The 24,851-nt window shown below is 44.5% G+C and overlaps 1 long non-coding RNA gene across 1 annotated transcript; it reads right to left on the bottom strand.

Annotated features, from left to right (window-relative positions):
* Positions 1-10,085: 10,085 nt before the first annotated feature.
* On the bottom strand, positions 10,086-19,637 carry LOC309334632. The gene is made up of 4 exons (XR_014153210.1): positions 19,306-19,637; positions 18,800-19,013; positions 12,031-12,155; positions 10,086-10,160 (listed from the first exon to the last, which is right to left on the bottom strand). It is a non-coding gene; the product is annotated as an uncharacterized lncRNA (long non-coding RNA).
* Between the last annotated feature and the right edge of the window lie 5,214 nt (positions 19,638-24,851).

Here is a 24,851-nt window from a genome sequence, read left to right as displayed (position 1 = left end):
TGCTCTATAGGATGCACCGGACGCTAAGACGCACCTAGTTTGGGGGAGAGGAAACAAGAAGAAAAAAATTCGGAACCCCATAAGCCAGAACAGCAAGAGGGATCTGGCTTCTGGGATAGCCTCTTGCTATTCTGGCTTCGGGGACAGCCTTTGAAGCCTCCGCAGAGCAGCAGGGTGCCTTCACCCCACTGCCCTGCGCAGGCTTTGCACAGCTAACCCCAAGCTAGAACAGTGAGACGGAGCGCTGCGCAGCGCTCCGTCTCCCTGTTCTGGCTTTGGGCTTAGCCGCGCAGCCTGCATTCGCTCCATAAGACGCACACACATTTCCCCTTACTTTTTAGAAGGGAAAAAGTGCATCCTATAGAGCGAAAAATACAGTAATATCTCACATAGTAACTATAAAAGTAACATGACTTTCAACAGAACCAAGCTACCTGATCCTCCTGCATGCCCCAATACATTTTATTATTTTATGATTATTTGCTAAATTTGTACTCCATCCTTCCCAGTGAATTCAGGGTTGCACTGATTTGTTACAAGTGGGCCTCCCCGGTTAATGTAAGAGGCAACTCTATCTTTCTGTGTACACCCCCCTATACATTCAAGCAAATGGGGGAGCCATCTTGTGTTACTGCCCCAGGAACTGAAGATTGGACTTCAAGGTCTTCACAATCTGTATTTTCATCTCCGTGCTATTTCCAGACGCTATCGCCATAAACCAAAGTTTTCCAAACTTCTGATAGCTGCTGCTTAAATGATTTTCGGTACGATTCTATATGCATCTCCCCAGAAGTTGAGTTGCACTGTGGACCTACTCCCAGGGAACTGTGCACAGGATTTCACAGCACATAGGCTGGGAATGACTCATGTTTCAGCCTGACAAGGAGCCACTGAGGTCAGTGAGTTCGTCTGTTAATTATGAGAGCTACTGAGATCAGCGGTGGGAATGAAGCTCCAAGTCAAAGCCTGTTATTTACTTAGTGCCTGCCAGGAGTAGGTTCCTCTTCTCAACACTGGCAAGTGTGCAGGTTACGATGTGCCTGCCTTGTCTTGTCTGGGTAATTTATGCTTCCTAATTTCAACCTCCTCCCTCCAGGAATCTAGGGCTATTGATGGGTAAACAACCCAACCGCTGCTTGAAATCCAAAACTAAAGATAGAAAATGACAGAGACAGCTGCCAGGGAAAACACTGGCACTACAAACAGAGAAGGCAAATTGCCAGATTTCATGTTTTTAGTTGGGAAAGGGAAATAGGGAATATATACAAATATATATGAAAAGACAAATTCAGGTGGCAGTTGTCTCAAAAAGCAGCTGTCCCAAACATGGTATTACTAGTTTGGACTGTGCCAGCTCCAGGTTTTTTGTGTTTGCAGGTTAGAGATGGGGAGTTGTTGGCAAGATGCCCCCAGCAGGCCCAAACTTCCCCACCACAAAGAGGAAAAGATGAGGCACACCTTGACTTGGGATAGTGGTGGACGGGGAGGAAGAGATTTGCTGTTCCACTTCAGGCAGCAAAATGTTTTGAGCCAGCTCTGATGCCAACCATTTGGTTGAATGTCCCTATACTCTCTCTCACACACTCACAAACACACACAATCTGCTCTGGAGTACTCTCTGGAGCACTTTTTGGGGGGAGGGGGAGGGAGGCTGCATGCAGGAAGAGAGGGAGGGCAAGTTCTGTTGCAGGAATGGAAATATTTCTCCTTGCCCGTTGCTTTGTTGGATTCAACCTCTTGACTTGTACCTTGATTTTGTGATCATGCTGCATTGACCCCATAAGGAAAAGAAAAATTCTTCTCCGTGACAAGAGAGGGCTGATTCAGATGTTACCTTGGTGGCTTAGGTGCTGCTGAAAAATGCAAGCAAAAATACTTCTTTGAGCCTCGTGACCATAGTACTTCCATGGTCATGGTCATGCGAAGCCAGGGGTGAGGACCAGAAGGTGTGGTGATCCACATCACTGCTACACTGACGGGCATGGATGCTGCTCCCTAGGAGATTGAGCTATGCAAGCTGATGAAAATCCCTTGTATTCCTTCTATGGCAGCTACTGGAAGGAAATGTAGACTCAAGGTCTAAACCGCCATGGTATTGTCTCTGGTGTACACCCCAGAGTATATACTGCAGCTTCTAAGCAAGACCACAGTGAGACTGTGGTGTCGAGTTTGTTGTTTGGGATTGCTCCACAGCATGATTGATCGCGGTGTCCCCATCAGTGAAGGACAACAATGGCTCCCCACAAGCACTCACCACAAGAGGGGAGGCAGAAGCCACAGACTTCCCAAGAGGCACAAGAGACACAGCAAGGTTTTTAAGGTTTTGTTTTGGTGTCTGGACAAAGAGCCAGCAGCACAGGGTAGAGAGGATAGATTGTAAACACCAGTTGCGGCGAGGAGCTCGTGGATCTATGGCCAATTCTCTTCCTGTGCGCTTCTTCGCTCAGTACAGAACGATCCTCTCTCATCACCGCAAGCTAACATCAGCACCGTGAAAACCAGAGGGTGTCTGGGAAATGTTCAGGATGGTGACATAATAAATAAATAAGCAGAAAAGAAGTTGCACCACCCATGGTTCATGCCTGAGTAATATGTGTCTATGAATTACAATCAGATTCTTTACTCTCTATACCAGACAGATCTTTGCTTTTCCCTTTTAAGGGTCCATTTGACATTTTCTCTCTCTCAAATATCAAGCAAGTCTTCAGACACAAAAATTAAGGTAGGGGTAGGCTCTGATCACCCACCCTACCAAAGTCCATCAGAACCATGTGTTCTTAATGTGCCTGTTTGCTCTCTCAGGTCTCACCCCTGATTCCCTCCCTAGCCAGCTTGCATCTGAGTGTGTGGGAGAGAGAAAACAGGGGAAATGATTTGTTTTCCACTTCATGTTTTTGGAAGGCAGAAGACATGGCCTGCAGGTTTCCTTTGAGGGTGCCTCAGCAGCACATCTGGAGGCTTGGGTTGAAATGCAGAGGCTGCTTGGAAAGAGGGGGAGATTGATTAAGCTCTCTTCTGTGGGTAGTCTCCACAACTTATTCAGCATATTCAGAGGTAGTCTGCCTCTCAACTTGGAGGCTCCATATAGCAATCTACTGACAGACACCCTTCTCCACAAAAAGCCTTCATTCAACTGAACAGACAATAGATGTTTACGTACTCTTGCTTTATTTTTAATACAGATGAGCACTGCACTGTACAGTTGGAACCACCTGAGACAGATGTGGGTACGCTTTAATCAGGCTAGGTCTGGCTGAAGTTGGTGGGGCCCTAAATTTGTCTTAAAATACCAGCCTCCATGGCCAAATTTAGCACAGGAGTGCTGAAAGTTACCCCAGAACAACATGCATGTGGGGCTCCTACTACTGTCTCTGTGTTATTAACAAACCACACCTTTATGGACACACATGCCCCAGTTGCATAATCTTCCCTGTACACCTAAATCTTTGCAGAGAACCCAGTGTTTTCACAAAGCCTTCTGGAGGTTTCGTTTTGCATCGCTTGAGCAGCGGTAGTTATATCAAAGTTGTCATTGCTGTTTCCACAGAGAGATCAAGGAGGACAATCCACCAAATATAAACATTCCAGTTTCTACCCAGAGATGTAATTATGACTCTCATGCAAGGATAATGTGCAAGGCATATTTTCCCCCATATGTCCATTTCCCCTAACATTTAGTAATGCGTTTTTGTATGTTATTTTCACAAATATATGCATTCCTGGGCGCATTTACACTAGCATGTGTAGTTTTGCGCACACTGCTTGGCTAAAGCAGTGCACTGCAAAATATGGCAATGTGCTGTGTTTCGGTTTGCAGCTTGTTCTAGTAAGTGCAAATTTTAAAAAAGCAAACTGGATCAAATCTCTCAGTCATCCCTATATGAGCCACAGAGCTGCGGGTTTGAGGGAGCCTCGGACGAGGTATCCTCTGGTGGACCCCTCCCCTGTGTCTCCTTGGGGGATATCCCATAGCTTAACAGAAGAAAAAGGTGTTGGAATCTACAGAGATCCCGGCAGCTCCAAAAGCCACTGGTGTGTGCCCTCTATTCACACCCAAAAAAATTGTGCATACCTGTAGTTTGTGAAGTGTGTTGGGAATTGTAGTTCTATGATGGGTAAACTTCTGTTCCCAGGGTTCTTTTGGGGGGAACAATGGGCTTTAAATGTATGGTGTGTGCACAGCCCAAGTGTTTATAGCATTCACTGGATTTGCCGCATGTCTCACCTACTTATGACACCTCTATCGATTTACTACATCACCCTTTCCTAGGAGTGTTGACAAATATAGAGGTAATATCTCCCTAGAAAGAACTACATGCGTCTACCAGGAATAATTCTTTAGCTTTGTTTAAAGTGTGTTTAAAGGAGTGAAGAGGACAGTCACAATTGAATTGGCTTTAAAGGTAAGTCGCATGATCTCAGCATGAGAAGAAACATGGCAATGTTTGCTCTGCCAGTCATTTGACAGCATCTTCATTCACTGAGCTGATGTCCAGTATAATTTTTATGGCCTGAGAAGGCCTGCCCTCCCCCTCTATTTCTTTTATTGTTCGAACCTCCCTTTTTTACTGCTGGAAAGTTCTTGCAGAGGCAACAGGGGAAGAGTTTGGGTTGGCGTCTTCTACTGGCAATAAAAGACAGGAACGCCTCTGTTTCTGATGCCTAGGTTAAGAGCGGTTTGTTGCTCCTGGGGGATAGGTTTTTTTAGACAAAATGTTAGGGTGAAATCTACACCCCCAATGCCAACATTCCCGCTGGTGTGTGTGCTTGTTTGTGAGTGTGAAAGCCAGTATGGTGTAGTGTTAAGAATGTTGGAATAGGACCTTGGGTTCCAGGGTTTAAACTTCCCCTCAGCCATAAAACTCATGGAGAAGGCATGGGCTAGGGCGATACCATGCCCTGGGAGGTGCTGGAATGATCCAGGGGGGTCGTAGCAGCGTCAGGTGCATTTGGGAGGCATGGAATAAAAATAAGGGGTTTCCTGGAGGGATCTTCAGTCACTGTGAAAGGATCAATAGGCTTAAAACACACACACAGCCCCCAAACTCAAATGTGCTACGTGCCCCAAAACATTACAAACATTTCCTAGAGTCATTTGCTGGGTATTTCATAATTTCATCACATCTGAAGGGAAAGCCTAATGGATAACATAAACGAGTGCTTTTAGGCAATTGGAAACATGAGTTCCAAGGAAACAGCTTGCTTCGTGCAGTGACACCAACCTCAACTGCTCTGCTATTCTACTGGCTTTGCCAAAACTTTAAAAAGTAGTTATTACTGTGCAAGAAAACTCTCTCACGTGCCCAGACCCTATATATATTTGGTGTGCGCATATATAAGCATATAAAAGCATTTTCCATTCTAGTGGGAAATCACAAATCACTGATGGAAACTTTCTGTCTCATTAGGTTTTTCCTTCCTGAAAACAAAATGACAACTCGGAGAAATGTTTTATCTCCTTCTAAGAGTCTCTTCTCCAGTGCAGTGAATGACTACATCATACCCACACCATACATTAAAGGCACATGGCTTCCCCCAAAGAACCTTGGGGGTTGTAATTTACACTTCACATGTAGAGGTCCCAGCACCCTTAAACTACAGTTCCCAGGATTCTTGGTGACTCTGCTTTCAATGCATCGTGCACACATGATAGATTTAGAATCAGTGCCTGCAACTGCAAGTGGAGCCTTTGCGGCTGCATTAGTCTGATCTGGAATCTGGAAAAATGGAACAGAAAAACTGTAGCGATGTGGGAAATACTGAATGGTTGCTTGTACCAGTGGTATAGAGGAGTGAATTTCTAGCTTTCCACATGCATGGATCCCTCCCTAACTTGTGTGGGATTAGGCTGGTGGTATTGAACGGGAAGCAGCAAAAGCGGTATTCCAAAAGGCAGTGAGGTTTTGCTGCACATGCTCTATACTGCTACATGAATTGTGCACATAGGCAGCAGAGTAGGGTGCCAGGTCCCGTCCCCCCCCTGCCACAGGCCCTTCATCTGCTGTATTTTTCTTTGGGCAATATTCTAAATCTCCTGGCTCCTCCTTCTCTGCAGTTTCTGGGAATATTGGAACCTAAGGAAGCAGCACCAACTTCTCCATCAGCCTCCAAGATCTCCACCCTTTTAGTTCTTGGGAATCCTGGCTTTGTAATTATATCATTTCCCAAAGAACAAAAACAGTTATAGTGGCCTCAGATGCTCCCTTGAAGCAGCTATTTGGAAGATCCTAACATCTTCTCTGCACATCACTCTAGACAGCTCTAGGCATGAAGGTGGTTTCTGCAGAATTGTCCACAGAGTGAACAATTGGAGAAGTGCCTTTGTAACTCTTTGAGTTTTCAGGATACCAGGAACGATTTGCACAGTTAACCAAAAAGATGAGCTAGAGATGCATTTGCAGGATCAAAATACAAGGTTTGTCCTGGAATATCAGTTCTGGGAGGGGGGAAGAGCTAAGTGCCTTCATGCCCTGCCTGGAAGCTTCCTTGAATCATCCGTCCGGCTTTTGTGGACATCAGTGCATTGGACTAGAATGGGCTATCAGTCTGTTTGCATGACCCTAAGTAATTGTGAGGTTGGGTAACTTGCGATCTGAACAGCAGTGCCATTTCCTAGAAAGTCAAACATCTTTTCTGTTTCTGTGGAATTAAGCTTTACTTAGAATAAGATACATTCTGCCCAAATCGCACTCCCTCTGTTCTCATCTGCCACAGTCCACAAAAGTCTGGGTGTCTTTTTCTGTTGACCTTGTGCTTTTCAAACAACTGGCCTCCTCCCAAACCGTAGTGCTTATATACTGGGATGGATCTCGTACACGGAAAACCACAAGAAGAATTCATTTCTGCTCTTCAGCCTACGTCTGGCTCTGTGCTCCATATCGCAGCATCTAGTAACACCCCCCCCCACTCCCACAAAAATCTCTGAAAATCCCAAAGAGCTCAATATAGGTCTCTCCCCCACTTTGTGTTGTCCTTTGATTACAAAATCCAGGCTCAAAACATGTGGGTAAATTAACTGAGTATTAAAAGGATTCTTTTAAGCATCCATCCATGATTTAGCACAGGCCAGCAGCACCCTGTGTTTCACCAAAGAAAGAGAGGAGGGGAAGAGTTTGGAGTACTCAGACCACAGACTTTGGAGTATACGTGTGAATACCAAAACTCTCTTCAAAGAAAAGATGAGTTCTTTGATCTGCAAGTAGGCATGCATGCACACGATGATGTCTTAACTTTATCATAATATATGTAGCCATTTTACTACTTGGAGTATTTTAGTCTGCTTCTGGCAGTTGTGAATTGTGGCAAGAAGTTATATAGCGCATTGTGCAGCCCCACCCAACCCCTAATCCTCTTACATGTCATCTCTGAGAATCTACTACCTGCATGTTGCCAGGTGTATCTTTATAATCACCTTGAGGATTCAAAATTGATTTTTTTTTTTTAAGTGTGTCAGGGAACTGCCATCGGAGAGTCAGGTGGTGGAAGGGCTCACAGAGGCTAAGAGACCCTCGGATGCGAAGGAAGGAACCAGCAGGGGGAGAGGGAGAGTTCCTGCAGAAACTCAATCGGAGGGATGGCTCCAAGATGCTTCCAGTGAGAACAGCGTGGAAGGCTCAGGACCTCCGCTGGGGACGCCTACTCCGCGCAGGAAACTGTCACGCCGAGAATCCCGAAGGAGAGTTTCTGTCAAAGAACTCTTATGTTGTCGCAAATTCCGGAAACGCCCACTGACGGATTCTGCCAGCGATTGAGGTAGCCATGCACCCATGGCTCCGCTGACTGGGAGAGTTTAGAAACTGATTGCATGAGTTGAGAGCTCAACCATTTATGCAGAAGCAGCCCCCTTAACCCATAACAAAGTGGAAACAGAGATTCTAACTACAAAGCTGAATCCCAGAGAAAGTGTTTCATATACTGTCCATTGATGTTTTTCTATGCTTCTGCATGGAGTGCGACATACAAATAGCTCTGTTTGCGATGGCTTAACTGTTCATCAAGAGGTATGTGTGTTGATGACCCTCTGAGGAAAAACAATATTTTGCTCCAGGTTTCAAAACAAGTACAGAAGTAGGTTATAATTACCAACAATGAGGTAGGAACAATGAGGTTCCTGGCAGAATGGAGTGTTCCTGGTGGGGTATGTAATTTGAAAGGATTTTTTTTAAAAAAACAAAAATGTTCATGGAGTGCTCTAGTAACAACGGTTTCTCTGTCCTTACTGTCAACAAAAAAACAGGAGCTCTGTTCTGATGTCCACACCCTCTTCCTCCTAAGGCTTCGTCCGAGTTGTACAAGTGTCTCTTTGTGCGCGTTCTGGGAATGGAATGTAAATAACTGGAACGAAAATAGTAGGGACAGCAGGTATCTCGCTGAGACGCAGCCCATCATATTTGCCATCCCTGGGATGTCCTGACCTTGGCAACCGAGTTAACCTATAATTCAGAATTGTCTACAGAATGTCAAGAATGAAAAGTGAGGTTGATGTTTGTGCACCTATAATGAACCATTGTGAGTCACGCTCCTCTGTTATGGAAAGTAAAGGAAGAGGACCTGATTTCTTCAGGCTTTGATACGGCCTTAAGGTGGGGGACAACGGGGTGCTGTAGGTTGTTCCAAGTATTTAGAGTGTGAGTCACCCACCTAGAACAGGCTGTAACTGGTTTGTCCAAGAGGATTCTAGGAGAACACCTGTGAGAAAAGCTAGGTGCTTTGGCTGGAGGTGAGGATGGGCAAATCCTTCCACACTGGTTTCTCAATTCTCCATCAATTCACCACATTCTGGCAGCACCCTATGACTACTATGTTTAACAGTCCTCACAGAAGAAATTTCAGAATTTTAGGGCATGACAAGCACTGTAACTCTCCAATGGCTTGACTTCACCCCTCAAAGAAGCACTCTTCCATTGTCTCCCGAAACAGATGGATGCTAGCCAACAAATCTCCTAGCATACATACTTGTACGTGATTTCATCTCATTTCATCTCATTCTGGCAAGCAGTTTTCCCCAGTAGGAGGCATTTTTGTACAGTGGTACCTCAGGTTACATACGCTTCAGGTTACATACGCTTCAGGTTACAGACTCCGCTAACCCAGAAATAGTGCTTCAGGTTAAGAACTTTGCTTCAGGATGAGAATAGAAATCATGCTCTGGCGCACGGCAGCAGCAGGAGGCCCCATTAGCTAAGTAGTGCTTCAGGTTAAGAACAGTTTCAGGTTAAGTACGGACCTCCGGAACAAATTAAGTACTTAACCTGAGGTACCACTGTATGTTGTTTTCACCAACATATATGCATCCTTCACGCACACTTTCCCCTCATACACAAACTTATGTACATGTTTTTTGGTTGGATAAATGCTTCCAGTATACAGTGGTACCTCAGGTTACATACGGTACTGTCAGGGAACTGCCATTGGTTCAGGAGCAAGAGGCGAAAAGGCGGATGGATTACAGAGAGCCCCCAAAGATCGTGGGAAGCAGCACTTCCTCAGGGGCTCAGAGGATGCAAGGCGGTGCCAGGACACCTTGCCTGAGCAAAGCGGGGAGGAGAGAGGTCCCCCGTTACCCAAGCCTTCCTTGCGCAGTAAACTTTCACGCAGAGAGGGGAGGCGCAGACTGGGCGTCAAGAAACTACTCTGCTGGGGAAGATTTAAGGACCGCCCACTCTCAGATTCTGCCAGTGAATGAGCAAGACATGGAATAGAGGAGCTCTGCATTCTAAAGGTTTTTACCACCAATAAGAAAGCTTTAGAACAGACTATTGAGGCATATTGCCTGATTGTCCTCCAGCAACCACCGGATACCTCTAACACATACGCTTCAGGTTACGTATGCTTCAGGTTACAGACTCCACTAACCCAGAAATAGTACCTCGGGTTAAGAATTTTGCTTCAGGATGAGAACAGAAATTGTGCTCCGGTGGTGCGGCAGCAGCAGGAGACCCCATTAGCTAAAATGGTGCTTCAGGTTAAGAACAGTTTCAGGTTAAGAACAGACCTCCAGAACGAAGTAAGTTCATAACCTGAGGTACCACTGTATAAGCATCTGGTTGGCCACTGTGAGAAAAGGATGCTGGACTAGATGGGACACTAACCTGATTCAGCGGGTCTCTTCTTATGTTCTTGGGCATATTTTACGCCCGCTTCCTCTGAGGCATCAAAGGCTATGACAGAGAAAGGACACTGAGAGCATCATTCACGTTTTGTTTTGAATGACTCAGCAGTATGGTCAAACACTAGGAACTGGTAAATCAGATTTGGTCCTAGGAAGATGCAGAATGAGATTGGATTAATGACACTTGGGCTGGACTAAAGCAAGGGTGGTGAACCTGTAGCCATCCAGATGGCTCCCATCAGCCCTAGCTGGTGTAGCCAATGGTCAGGGATGATGGGAGTTGTAGTCCAGCAACTTCTGGAGAGATACAATTTCCCCACCTCTGGACTAAAGGCAGACTGAATGTCTTCCTTTCCTTTCCTTTCCTACACCATGGGTGGCCATGGAAGAGTCACCACCATCCCTGGTCAGTCTGTCCCTTGGGTGGTCCTCAAGCCTCCCCAGTTGATGATGTTATGCCACCTAAACATGTTATCCATATCTGTGAAACTCTCACTTTGACACCTACATGATGTCATTAGCAGAGCCCATTTGGGTGGGTGCTCCTCTCACCTGAGATTTTACACTCCCAAAAAGTGTTGTACTAATGAATAGCCTGCACGTGTCCTGGGAAAAATGGGACATCCTGTTTTTTATTGCAAGAGAATGGCAGCCATTTTGGTTGCTGTGGTCTCATGTGATTTTGTGGCATGATTCCCCAAGAAATGTGCTTTTTGGGGGGTTGTGATGTTGCATGCTGCCCCAAACCCTTAAACTATGGGGAGATGGTGTCCAGGAAGGTGGTGTCCCGGATTTTGGCTTCAAAGTGTTGAAGGATATGATGATGCATTCTTTGAGGGTGTGGAGAGGAAATTAAGGCTGCCACAAGAAAATGAGTTGCTATTTACCCCCAGAATGCCTTGGAATGATGCAGTGTCCAGGTCATTCTGGGGAAATAAAATGATGATCAACCAGAATGGTGAAACATAAAAGTAAAAGAAAAATGAAAACAAATATGAATCAAATGGGAATCTAGTGAATAAGTAATGAATCAAATTACATTTTATTTCCTCAGAATGCGTCATGTTGGGTCATTCTATGTGTGGGTGTGGAATAAAGGCTGCCATAAGAAACTAAGAGCTAGGGAACTAGGGCCATTTTTAATGTTTGATGTTTTATTATGTTTCTGTATATACTGGAAGCTGCCCAGAGTGGCTGGGGCAACACAGTCAGATGGGCAGGATACAAATAATAAAATTGTTGTTGTTGTCTATGAGTTGCTATTTCCCTCTCGAATGCCCTGATACAATGCTATGTGCAGGGTATTATGGGGAAATAAAATGGTGACCACCAAAAACGGCTGCCAAAATCAGCTTTACTGCTGCCGTCACACAGTGGCAATGAAAAGAAATAGAGTAATGAAAATAAATATGAGCCTAATGAACAAATAATGAAACAAATGTGGTTGTAGTGAATTATCAACAAAAGAAAGAAGTCTCTTCTAACAAAAAACAATGTGAGATCAAGACAAACATTCTGACACATCCTTTACTACTTGATTCCAGCTCTGACCATCTGCACAGGGTAAGAGTCAGGCCTATTCCCTCCCCTGGACCAGAATAGAGTGACACATCTATCTCTATCCTACATAAGATTTTGTGATACACCTGCACAAGTTCTTTCAGTCCCATTTGGTTGGTAAGCTCTTTTTTCCCAGAGCACTCACATGTAAAACACATTTGACTGTCTCTGCATCAATCCAGCAAATCTGCAACCGGAAACTATTGAAATCCACTGAGGACTCAGCTGGTGAAATGGGGCGATCTTGTTTGCAAGGTTTTTTAAAACAGATTCTTCATTTTTATTGACTAATTTACTGTGTCCACTTGTGTATAGCATCTTATGTGCTTCAGAAATGGTCAGGGATACGGAATGCTTACCTTGATTATATATTTCTTTGATTAACTTGTTGTTCTTTTGTCTTCGCTATTGCACAAACATCCTTCCTTTGGCCAGTCCATACTTGTGCAACCCACTGTTTCCTAGACTGTTCATTATTATTTATCTGTGGAACAGGCAATAATGGGTCGATACTACTTTGCCTTATGTTAGGGATTGGCCAAAATGGCATTCAATAGAGAAAAGGTGTCGTGGTTTATTGTGGCACGATTTTCCAAGTACACCAGCCTCCTTCTTTTGACTCCTGCATCTCTACAGGTATCTGCACCCTCCCCCATGAGTCAAACATAATTGCTTTTCTGAAATTTGTGTTTACAGAACCAAAGACGTAATAACAGGACTAGAACTGGGTTCAATTTACTTTAGCAAAGATGGAGAGGAGTGTGAACTCACTAGCCGGGTTGGTTAAATAAAGTGTGTGCAGCAATATCTGATGCCCAAAGAATATTCAGTTACTCAGGCTGCTTTCCATGTAAACTCAAAATCTCTGAAGCACCTGATTCCTGGGCTACAAAGTGTCTCTGTTGTCTTTTTTTTTTTTTTTAACACACCGATTTCCATAGTTTATCCTCCTTGCTGCTAAATTTGCATAATGCACCTGCTAAAAACGTCAGGGACAATTTAGTAACAAAGAAACCCCTCTTCCCTATGAAATCAAATGCAAAACTTCAGAAATCTCAACTGCAAACTCTCTAACCTGTGGAAGGCATTCTGAACTCCTTTCTAGAAATGTCAAATGTAGGAAGAGTCTAATGGGGCCTCTGAAAGAACTCTTGGTGAGAGTCCAGTGGTCTGGCCAGTGTCCTGTATCTCCCCCTTCATGCCCTTTCTTGAACAACCTCTCCATATATTTGGTGGGTGAGCATGGACCCTTGTGCACTCACAAGCATATGTACAACAAAAGCTATGATCAAGGCAGATGGTTTGTGCATATTGTGACATCACACATTATATTACAGACGTGGAAAGGATGCATGTTCATGTTTAGCCTGGAGAAGAGAAGTCTGAAAGTCATCTTCAAATATCTGAAGGGCTGTCACATGGAAGATGGTACCTGTAACTCCATGCAGCCTCTGTTCATGGAAGCAGCATGTAGGCATCATAACTTCTTGTTGTTGTTTACTCATTTAGTCGTGTCCGACTCTTTGTGACCCCATGGACCAGAGCAAGCCAGGCACCCCTGTCTTCCACTGCCTCCCGCAGTTTGGTCAAACTCATGCTGGTAGCTTCGAGAACACTGTCCAACCATCTCGTCCTCTGTCGTCCCCTTCTCCTTGTGCCCTCCATCTTTCCCAACATCAAGGTCTTTTCCAGGGAGTCTTCACTTCTCATGAGGTGGCCAAAGTATTGGAGCCTCAGCTTCAGGATCTGTTCTTCCAGTGAGCACTCAGGGCTGATTTCCTTCCGAATGGATAGGTTTGATCTTCAGTGGATAAACATGTTCTAACCTGTCCTGTTAGAAATTGATATTGCCTTGCTATTTCCCAAAATCTGCAGTATAAATTTGGTCTCATGAACTGGCAGGACACTGAGGAAGGCGATGAGGATCCTGGCAAGGGGGGGGTTGCACACTGGGGGATTGATGTACACTGGGACAAGCTGAAGAGGGGGAAGGGGAGGTTGGCGAGAGAGAGAGAAAGAAAGAGAAAAAGAGAGAGGGGGAGGGAGAGAGAGATACCCATGCTTGGTGCACAGGTATTCATTTTCAACCTCTGAACTGACCACTTGCATATTTTGGCTGCGTCACTGGCTTGTAGCCAGACACATTGCAGTGGTCAAGCATGAAGTTGATAAAAAGCCACAGATGCCAGCTCACATGTTGCTGAAGAAATGCAACTCTAGACACAGCTGCAATCTCCAAGACACAGCAAGCATATGGCCAGCCCACTTTAGGAATGTTTAGGATCTGGTTTAAATTATAGAAAAATTACCAATGTGTAATAATTTATTGGTTTTAGGTAATTTTATTGGAATTTTCATTGTCCACAATTTAGAATTTAACACAAAACATGCAGGAGCGGATTTATAATAATGTAATCTGAAAAATGAGGTCATCTCACGTCCATCTTATCCTCCCGCGGGGTAAATTTGCCCTGAAAATTAACACAGTACTGTGATTTAGAGAGTTGTTTATGTGAGGTTATTCACCCAGTTAGCACCTCATCTGAACCAAGCCTCAGCTCAAGAACATATGGAACAGCGGAACAGCATTTGCATGGATTTTAAAAAGGGACAGACTTTTAACACTGCTGTTCTCATGTCCAGTATCATGCCCAAGCCCCCCCAACACCACCACACATTACTGAAGGATATACTCTGTCTGCTGTTATGTTGCATTAGTAGACTCTGCAAGAGCCTGCCTGGTCTTCTACTGAGTCCATAGAATGCTTTTTGTGGCTAAGAATACTAGGAAAGCATTGTCCAACATTGTCCAACGCTTGCAGGGCATCTGGTGGGCCACTGTGAAAACAGGATACTGGATTAGATGGGCCATTGGCCTGATACAGTAGGGCTCTTATATTCTTAATATATTATCAACCATTCAAAATACAGCTCAGCAGCTGCAATCTGTGTAATGGCCTGGTGTACAGGTGTAATGGGAAGTGGGTGGCACTGTGGTCTAAACCACAGAGCCTAGGGCTTGCCAATCAGAAGGTTGGCAGTTTGAATCGCAGCGACAGGGTGAGCTCCCATTCTTCGGTCCCTGCTCCTGCCAACCTAGCAGTTTGAAAGCATGTTAAAGTGCAAGTAGATAAATAGGTGCCGCTATGGCGGGAAGGTAAACGGCATTTCCGTGTGCTGCTCTGGTTCACCAGAAGCGGCTTAATAATGACCCGGAAGCTGTATGCCGGCTCCCTCGGCCAATAAAGCAAGATGAGCGCCGCAACCCCAGAATCGTGACTGGACAATGGTCAGGGGTCCCTTTACCTTTTACATTAATTAGAACGGGCCTTACAGAGGAATCCTAGGCATGTTTACTCAGAAAGAAGTCTGATTGAGTTCAATGGGACTTACTCTGAGTTAAGTGTACATTAGGCTTACAACCTTAGGGTTCATCAGTGTGTACTTGCATGCATGTGCAGTAGAACAGGGATGGGGAAACCTGTGGCCTAGCAATGGGGAAGAAATGTAATTAAATGCAAACTTATCTAATTTGCACTTTCCAAAACAATGCAAGAACCAAAGCACAGTTATTATTTGAAATTTGCACTTCTCCAAATCTCACAATGCAGTTCCGTACAAAAGTGCATGCATGTAAGGTGGGCATAAAGACAGCATAAAAAGACGTCATTTTAGGGGAAATTGCTTGCAACACCACGCAGACTTGTGTATGTTAGGAAGCCTTTGTACTAAAAAGCTGTTGAATTTTCACGAGGACATTTAAAATAACAACAACAACAGTAAACTGATGTGGAGAACTGATTGGAAAAGTGAGAAATGGAGAGAAACCAAAACGGACAGATTGGCCCATCCCTAGAGTGGTCCACTGAATGGACTCTCAACTTCCATCAGCTCCAGCCAGCATGGTCCGCAGTCCGGGATGATGAGAGTTGCAGTTGAGAAGCATCTGGAGCCTCCACTGGACTCACAGCTCTGTGCTAGAGGCCAAATGGATTTGCATCCCACTTAGACATGGAACTTCTACTACTCTCTGACGGGATGGGAGGAGAGCCAAACAGTGAAGGATGCCAATGCTAGCCACTCTCACCAACAACATTTAATGATTGCTGTTGACCCAGGTACTCGAAGAGTTAAGGGTACATACAGTGAGGGGGGAAAGTATTTGATCCCCTGCTAAATTTGCCCGTTTGCCCCCTGACGAAGAAATGACCAGTCCATAATTTTAATGGTAGGTTTATTGTAGCTGTGAGAGACAGAATAACAACAGGAAAACCCCCAGAAACCCAGAAGACCAAAGTCAGAGATTGATGTGCATTATAATGAGTGAAATAAGTATTTGATCCCCTATCAACCAGCCAGATGTCAGGCTACCTGGTATCTTCACTGTATGTATGTAACAAGCTGAGATTAGAAGCACCTCTCTCACACAATAAACCTACCTTTAAAATTATGGACTGGTCATTTCTTCGTCAGGGGGCAAACGGGCAAATTTAGCAGGGGATCAAATACTTTCCCCCCTCACTGTAGCTGTTCCTGGCAACCTTGAAACTATTGGCTTGTTTTTACAGTGGTGCCTCGCAAGATGAAATGAATCCGTTCCGCGAGTCTCTTCGTCTTGCGGTTTTTTTGTCTTGCGAAGCATGGCTATTAGCGGCTTAGCGGCTATTAGCGGCTTAGCGGCTTTAAGAAAAAGGAAACAAACTCGCAAGAACTCGCAAGACGTTTCGTCTTGCGAAGCAAGCCCATAGGGAAATTCGTCTTGCGAAGCACCTCAAAAAACGGAAAACTCTTTCGTCTAGCGAGTTTTTTGTCTTGCGAGGCATTCGTCTTGCGGGGCACCACTGTACATGTTCTTAATGTTCAAAAATGTTTTTAAATGTATGGCATTTTAAAATACTATTTTATTACTTTGGTGCTTGCTGCCCTGGTCTCCTTTGGAGGGACAGAATAGAAATCACATAGATAGCTAGATAATAAAACAAGAAGGCGGAGTGATTTCATAGTGCACGTATACAAGGCCTTTCTCCAATATCAATCAAGCCATTACACCCACACTCATCTAGGACTGAGCAGTGCCTTTGTTAGGGGATATTGCATCCCAACCAATTTGGGCCCCAGCATCTCTCAATTTTAGCAATTAACCACTGCATTTATGTATCAATAGACCCCACTGTGAGACCACCTGAGAACAGGCTGCCTGTACTGTTCATCTAGATGGGAAAAGCAATTACCAAGATGGAGTGGATGCACAACCTAATCAGTCATTGAGAGTCTTATTGGTTCCAACCCAGTCTATTGTGCTGCATATTGCAGACCCTGATTCCACTCTGATGAGTTTTCTTGGAAATCCATGAGTTTTCTTGGAAATCCATTAGCTCTCAGAACATGGTAGCTGGATGCTGGCTCATTTCTGCGTGAGTGAATTGCTAAAGCACACATACATATACACATAACAGTAATAATATACAAGGCATATTAAATGTGATTCTGGAAATCTCTAACTGGCATCATGATCTCTTATATGAAAGCCTTGCCCCCATCTAGTTGCTCAGCAGTGAGGAAGAGGCACTCTGCATATGCACATTTCTTCACGTTCGAAGGCTGAGATTTGGCATTTAGAACAGACCCCAGAGCTGAGCGGGGAACTTGTGGCTCACCAAATGCTGTTGGACTACGTTTCCAAGCACAATTCAAAGTGTTGGTGCTGACCTTTAAAGCCCTAAACAGCCTCGGTCCAGTATACCTGAAGGAGTGTCTCCACCTCCATCGTTCTGCCCGGACACTGAGGTCCAGTGCCGAGGGCCCTCTGGCAGTTCCTTCACTGCAAGAAGCCAAGTTACAGGGAACCAGGCAGAGGGCCTTCTCGGTAGTGGCGCCCTCCCACCAGATGTCAAAGAGAACAACAACTACCAGACTTTTAGAAGACACCTGAAGGCAGCCCTGTTTAGGGAAGCTTTTAATGTTTGATCTATTATGGTATTTTAATATTTTGTTGGAAGCCGCCCAGATGGGCGGGGTATAAATAAATTATTATTATTATTATTATTATTATTATTATTATTATTTGCCTTCTGCTAAGTCAAGCTTTGGAATTTGGACTCTGCCCCTTGAGCTATGGTTCCAGTTTCAGATTTTAGACTTTCCAGAGATGTCAGCACTTGGATATCCTGGAGCAGTGGCGGAGCGTAGGTTGCTAGCACCCAGGGTCATGCAGAGGGGGTGAGTGGGAGGTAAGCAGATGGAGTACACATGCCCATTCAACTACCTAACGGCGTCCACATCACCCAAGAGATTGTAGCCACAGTTATGAAAAGAAGAGTCATTCCATTGTCTGGAGAGATCATATATTGGTTCACATGGAGAAGCCATTTTCAATGGAATCCAGCACCAGAAATGTGCAGCTGTATCAAGGCAGCACTGGGTGTTGAAATTTTGTGCCCCAAACAATTCTGCACCCAGGGTAACTGCACCCCCTCCCCCCATGCTACACCACTGCCCTGGAGACCTGGCAAATCAGCAGAGAAGGACTGAGAAGACACATCTATATGGGGGCCACTTCTAATGAATATATATCAATATTTCCATTTCTCCCTCTCCATCATTTTCCTTCTCTCTCTCTATGCCCTCTCCACCCTTCTGCTCTAATAAAAGAGAAATATTAGAGAAGCAGTGGAGAGGGCATTGAGAACGATAATAAGAAATTGTGGGAAGCAGAGAGAGTGAAGCAGAAATATTAATATATTTATTAAAATATTAAAAGCAGCCCCTGTATGAATGTGTGTGTGTTTATCTCTGTGTGCGCTTCAAGGTAAGAGGACGATGTTTTCCAGGGAAGCTGAATACTGGCACCTCTCTTTTTTATATAACAGCTGTGAATCAGGATTGTAGCTGGGTTCTTGAAAATACAATGCAGGTTTGCTAACTACTACGTGCAATTAAGGTATTTGGCTAACAATGGCAACCCAGCTCGTAATATATTGCCAGCCTGGCCCATCTTTGCACTAGACTAAGGTAAATAATAAGTATGTCATATTCTTATTTAATAGCACAAACAGCCAAGACAATGGAAGGAGAGAGCAGAACAATAACCTGAAAGGGCAGAGCTGTGCAAAAGAACATAAAACTTGCCTTGTTGGATCAAAGGTCAAAAATCTCTGCACCCAATAATCATCATGTTCTTTTCTCCAGGCATCTGGTAATCACAGTTGGTTTGTCTTTGAATGTGGGCTTTGCATGCTTCCCATACCTCAGTCTGGAAATAGGCATTGTGGAGATCTCTGTGCAGCAGCCAAAAGAAGCAATCCACTGTCTCCTCTCCCCTTCCCTTGTCTCCAGGCAATATCTAGGCAGTCAACAAAAACACTATGGTGTGATCTTGCGCCTGTGTTTTCCTGCTTCTACTGATGCCAGTCTATAAAGTCAGGTGGGGGGCGGGGGGGCTCAAGGAAACTTGAGCTGACAAGATGGAAACAAGATGACATCAGATCCTGTGTTTTCGTTTACTACAGGGGTGGGGAACCGTTTTTTGATCTGAGGGTTGCATTCCCTTCTGGGAAATTTCATGGGGTCACATGCCGTTGGGTGTGAGGCCAGAGGCAAAAGTGAGTGGGACAATGAATGTAAATTCTACCTACATCTCTAGTTTCTACAAATGCTGACACACCCCTCTCCACTCTCCTCCATTCAGACGGACAAGAGGTAGTGGGTGGTTGCCCCAGGTACCACATTGTTAGGGGGTGCAAAATTTCAACCCCTAGTGCTGCCACAATTCAGCTGCGTGCTTCTGTAGCTGGGCTTCATTGCAAATGGCTTCTCCATGCGAACCAGGAAGTGACCGCTCCAGACAACAGAACAACTCTTCTTTTCTCTGCAGCTGCAATCTCCTGGGTGACGCAGACACTGTTAGGCAGTTAAATGCACATGAAAACTCCATCTGTTTCCCCCACTCCAACTCCACACAGCCCTGGGGGCTGGCAACCCATGCTACACCACTGGCAAGAGGCTTTAGCAGAGTTTAGCAGGCAGATTCCAACCACACAAAAACACTTGGTGCAAAGCAAAAGAAAAGGGAGAGGCTACTGCTTCTGGTGGCAGTACAGGCTAGCAGTACAAAGGTCTTGTCAAGGTTGACACGCTTTCTGCTCTCTTCAGCCTCTGGTATCACGGGACCTGCTATGCCAGTCACCCCTTTGTTGCAGCATCCTGTTGCCATGGAAACCAGGACAGTTGCCAGAAGATGCTTACATAGGGGTGTCCTCAAGTGATGTTACCACTGCGTTCACAGCCCCACTGCATGCACCAACCAGGGCAGGTGGAGATGATGATGATTATGCAGCGGAGACTGGTACCTTAGGACAAGTGGGGCACAACCCCACCAACCTCAGCCAGTCCCTTTCTGCCTGCCTCCTTCCTTAAATCCAGTCCAAGGGTTAGCACCGCATGTCAGCTTCCTCCTCCTCCACCACCTCATTTTTGCCCCTCGTGGAACACAACAGGGAGAAGGCTGGGAGCAAAACTTGGATTAGCTGGGTTTGCTTTTCAGTGGCTTAGCCTCCACTTATTCTGTTGGCCTCCCTGACCAGGGGTGAACTTTGGTAATACTTTGCTGCCCTGAGCAAGGACAAAATCCCCCTCCCCCATTTCTTATTTTCACAATAACTCCTTTTGGTACAGTTGTGTTTTAAATGGTTCTTCTCAGTAGGCACCTATACAAATATAGGATATGATGATGAGGATGATGGTGCTGGTGATGATGATGATGATGTACCCCCTGGCTTAGCGCCCTGTGCAGGGGAACTGCTGTGCTACCCTAAACCTGGCACTGCTCCGACTTCCACCCCACCAGTCCCAGTGGGTACACGCCCTGGCAAAACTGGTCGCTGTTTCCAGTCTTGTCATACGGGGACTGCCATAAATGTGAATTGGCACTCAGTTTGTTAGCTGAGAAAAGTCACTTCTTTCCCATGCCCTTTCAGGTTTACAAGGCACCACAAATGACTAACACCCAAGTTTGTGTAGGCAGATGTGTAGACCCAGTTAAAATATATTATGGTGCAGTAACTTTTATGAAGTTGTTTGAACGGCTCTTCTGTCTTCACGACAGGTGCGAGCGCACAATTTTCTGTCGGGTTTGCTAGATTTGCCGTGGCTTCCTTTGCCTTTCGAGAAGGATCAGGCGTCATGCCTGCACGCACAGACACACTATGCTTCAGAGTGCTGCCTCTCTTAAAATCATCAGTAATTTCCATCAAAGCAGTTTTATTTGGTGGAATTGCCCTCCCACGCACCTCTCTAATCAAGATGTTGATTGTGCTGTGAGAGGTACTGTAATTTCCTCCGGTATTGGTTTCATAATGTGACTTTGGTAAATTGTTGGTCCCATTCATAGGTTCGTTTGAGTTCAAGATTCTTTTACTTCTTCTTAACTTCAAAGGTTCTTTAAAGAGCTTCAGGCTGCTTTGCATTGACAGTGGAGAGTAGGGCTGTTGTTGAGGGTGTGGTGTATACAGAGAGACATTGGTTAAGGGTGCATTGGTCCCACCTCCTCCAAGCAGAGAGGAGCAGACTTCAGGCTTGTGGGATCTACTTTGCTTTCTACTAGAATCCCAAGGTCCACCAAGCTTTGAGTTAAAGGATTCTGAAGCCCACCTGGAGTACAGTGTCCAGTTTTGGGCACCACTGTTTAAGAAGGGATATTGACAAGTTGGAACCCATATGAATGAGATGATAAAGGGTCTGGAAACCAAGCATTATGAGGAGTGTTTGAAGGAGCTAGGCATGCTTAGCCTGGAAGAAGAGGAGACTGAGAAGTGATATGACAGCCATCTTCAAATATCTGAAGCTAGAAGATGGAGCAAGCTTGTTTTCTGCAGCTCCAATGGATTCAAACTACAAGAAAGGATAAGACATTCCTAAACATTAGAAAGAATTTTCTGATGGTGAGAGCTGTTCAACAGTGGAATGCACTACCTCAGAAGGTGGTAGACTCTGTTTTAAGCTCTTGTTTTAAAAGCTCATCAGCTGAAGAACAAGGAGTGGGGTTTACATTCTGCTGGGCGTGAACACAGAACTGAACCCGCTCCTTGCCCATGTGAATGACAGCTAAGCATGGTTTGGGGGAAATTGCCTTGCAAACCAAAGGCAGCCCTTGGTGTGCTAAGAATGACCCACAGACCAGAGGTTTCCCATCCCTGCTCTAATAAGAAAAAGCATTATTATTATTATTATTATTATTATTATTATTATTATTATTATATTTGTATACTGTTCACAACATAAAAATAAAAGAGCCTAGGATTGTTACATTTTGTAACAGTCCCATTAGCTACTGCTTTTAGAAGACACAGGAATGTTGTGAGATGCCCTCGCCAGAGAAGACTGCCTGACACACATTTGTATCCCCTTTTGGGGATGGAACATTTCTTTATACAACAACAAAATGCCCAGCAATTTTAGTCTGGATTTTCTGTAAAGATGGCTTTACCATTGTTTTATAGCTATACTGGATTTTTAGTGAGCTTTGCTAGAGCCTCTGTGATTCTGTGGTTTTACCCTTTTCTTTTTTGTGACTTGATTGTATTTGATTTTAAATTATATGCCACCCCAAGAGTCTTCTTACCAAAGGACGGTTTATAAAGTGAGTGAATAAAAATAAAATAAAGGAAATCCAGCTTTGAAGGAGTCTTGAGTTCTTGGGGATATTGGCAGAAGAAGGGAGTTAATGGGTCTTACGAATACTCTGACACAGGACAAGGACTTGTTTTCCACATCCTAGAAAGCTTTCCCTGAAAAGTAGGCCAAGCCAGGACCTGGTGAGTCACAGTCTCGGTTGACACCGAATGATTTCCAAGACCATGCCACTGCGCTGAAATGACCTGGAAAAAGTCAGCCTCGCCACGTAAAATAACAGCTCCCTTCAAAAAAAGGGTTACAACACTTGGGGCTTTTTAGTTCAGTAAAAAGGCAAGTGTAGGAAGGATGACACATAACAATGGTGCATAAAATTATGCATGGTGAGAAGAAAGAGATGTTTTCCTGCCTCTGTCCTAATGATAGAACCAATGAAGCTGGAATTTGGAAGATGCAGGACAAAGGGAAAGCCTTCATCACACAGTACACGGTTAAACTATGGAATTAATTCCCACAAGATGTAGTGATGAACACCAACTTTAAGAGATAAATACATGGAGGATGCTATCAATGGCTTTTAGCTGTGAAGACTATATACCTAGCACCTTTGTTGTCTGAGGAGGTCTCTGTATGCTTCTGAATACCAGCTACTGAGGAACAGAAATGGAGGCAGTGCTGTTTTGCTCATGTTGTGACTGTGAGCTTCCCACAGGCATCTGGTTGGCCTTTGGCTTGATCCAGATGGGCCTTGGGCTTCATCCATTAGGGCTCTTCTTGTGTTGTGTGAATCATCCTCAGGGCAAAACGACTTTGTGAATTAACATTCAATAAAGAGAGCCCTTCCACTGGGACGTGCGACGCTACTCTGTCCGCACTACTTGCTATTAGCAGTTGTTCAAGCCATTTCACTGCATTTCTGTTATGCTCCCAGGACTACGGGGATATGAGGACACCTAAGCGTGGTGAAGATCTTCTCCCTGGACTATTTCAGGAACCTGTTGCTGAAGAATCTTCTTCAGAGACCTCCACAGAGGAAACACACACCCCTCCAGCAGGAACCATGTGGCTATTGCTACCATACCAGTCTCAGAGGCGGCAGGCAATGTAATACAGTGGTACCTTGGGTTAAGAACTTAATTCGTTCTGGTTGTCTGTTCTTAACCTGAAACTGTTCTTAACCTGAAGCACCACTTTAGCTAATGGGGGCCGCCTGCTGCTGCCGCGCCGCCGAAGCACGATTTCTGTTCTCATCCTGAAGCAAAGTTCTTAACCCAAGGTACTATTTCTGGGTTAGCGGAGTCTGTAACCTGAAGCGTATGTAACCTGAAGTGTATGTAACCCGAGGTACCACTGTACTTTCAGGCAGATATCCAGGGAACATGAAGAATGGGTCCCAAATCTAGCACATTTTGAAGAAAGTGAAGTAATCCACATTAACACCTGAAGAGGGCCTCCCCCATAAGACCATTCAGTCCAGAGTCTAAAATTATCTAGCTTCACTACTGACAGCAGGTCAGGGGCAGGGGAGAAATTTCATTCACTTCTCATTCAAAGACGGATCTACCTAACTTGCACATCACAAAACAATACATGAACTGTTACAATATGTGAACCTTTAAAAGTCACACTTCTCTGAATTCTGCAATGCAGCCCTCCAGTCAAACAGACATACCAGTGTAAAGTGTGCAAAAAATGAACATATTAGTGAAGAATAACATACAAAAAAAATCATAATATTAGGGGGGAAAGGCTTGCCAAAATGTGTATGTTAGGCAAAACTGCATGCAGGAATGTGTGTATTAAATGCTGTGAATAAGACTATGAATTGAAAGTGGAGGCAATAGGTGTGCCTTTCCCTGTTTATCTGTTCGTTTGGTAACACAAAAAACTTTAATAAAAACTAATAAAAACATAATTATCAAACGGATATGGAGAACTGAACTTAAGATTGGAAAAATGAGAAACTGAGAAAAAGGAGAGCTGATTCATGCATCCCTATGCTGAGCAAAAGATTGGCATCAGCATTTGCATGCAACGGAAACAAAGTGCTTTCTCTAGAACTGTGTGATGTTCTTCCTCACTGAAGGCAACTGAGCACACACATGTGTATCTGCCCCAGTATATAAAGCCCTCAGTAAGCTTCTGATCTGTGTTGGCCCAACACTGTTGCTGCTTATCCATTGCTGTGCTGTTGGTTTCTATCGATCTGTTCAGGGTCCACAGTGCTATCTCAGGCAGTGGAATAATACTGGTTGCTTATCACAGCTGCTTACAAGCCAACTACTGAAAGTGCCTGGTGATGGGACTTCAAAGTGCTTCTGCAGCTTTATACCTGCCAAGTTTTCTTTTTTTTTTTTCTTTTTTTTAATGAATATTTATTAGCATTTCCAAAATAATACAAAGTACAAAAACAAGAAAAAAAGACAAAAAAATAATAAAAATGCAAAAATGCAAAACTTAAAAACAATTAAAAAACACATAGAATTTCCATTGCTTACTTTTCTTTTAACTTATTTCTCAGACCTCCTCACACCTCACCTCTCTGTATTCC

The sequence above is a fragment of the Podarcis erhardii genome (assembly GCF_964252035.2).
Source record: "Podarcis erhardii genome assembly, chromosome: 2".
Lineage (NCBI taxonomy): Eukaryota > Metazoa > Chordata > Lepidosauria > Squamata > Lacertidae > Podarcis > Podarcis erhardii.
This window is presented reverse-complemented; position numbering and strand designations above follow the sequence as displayed.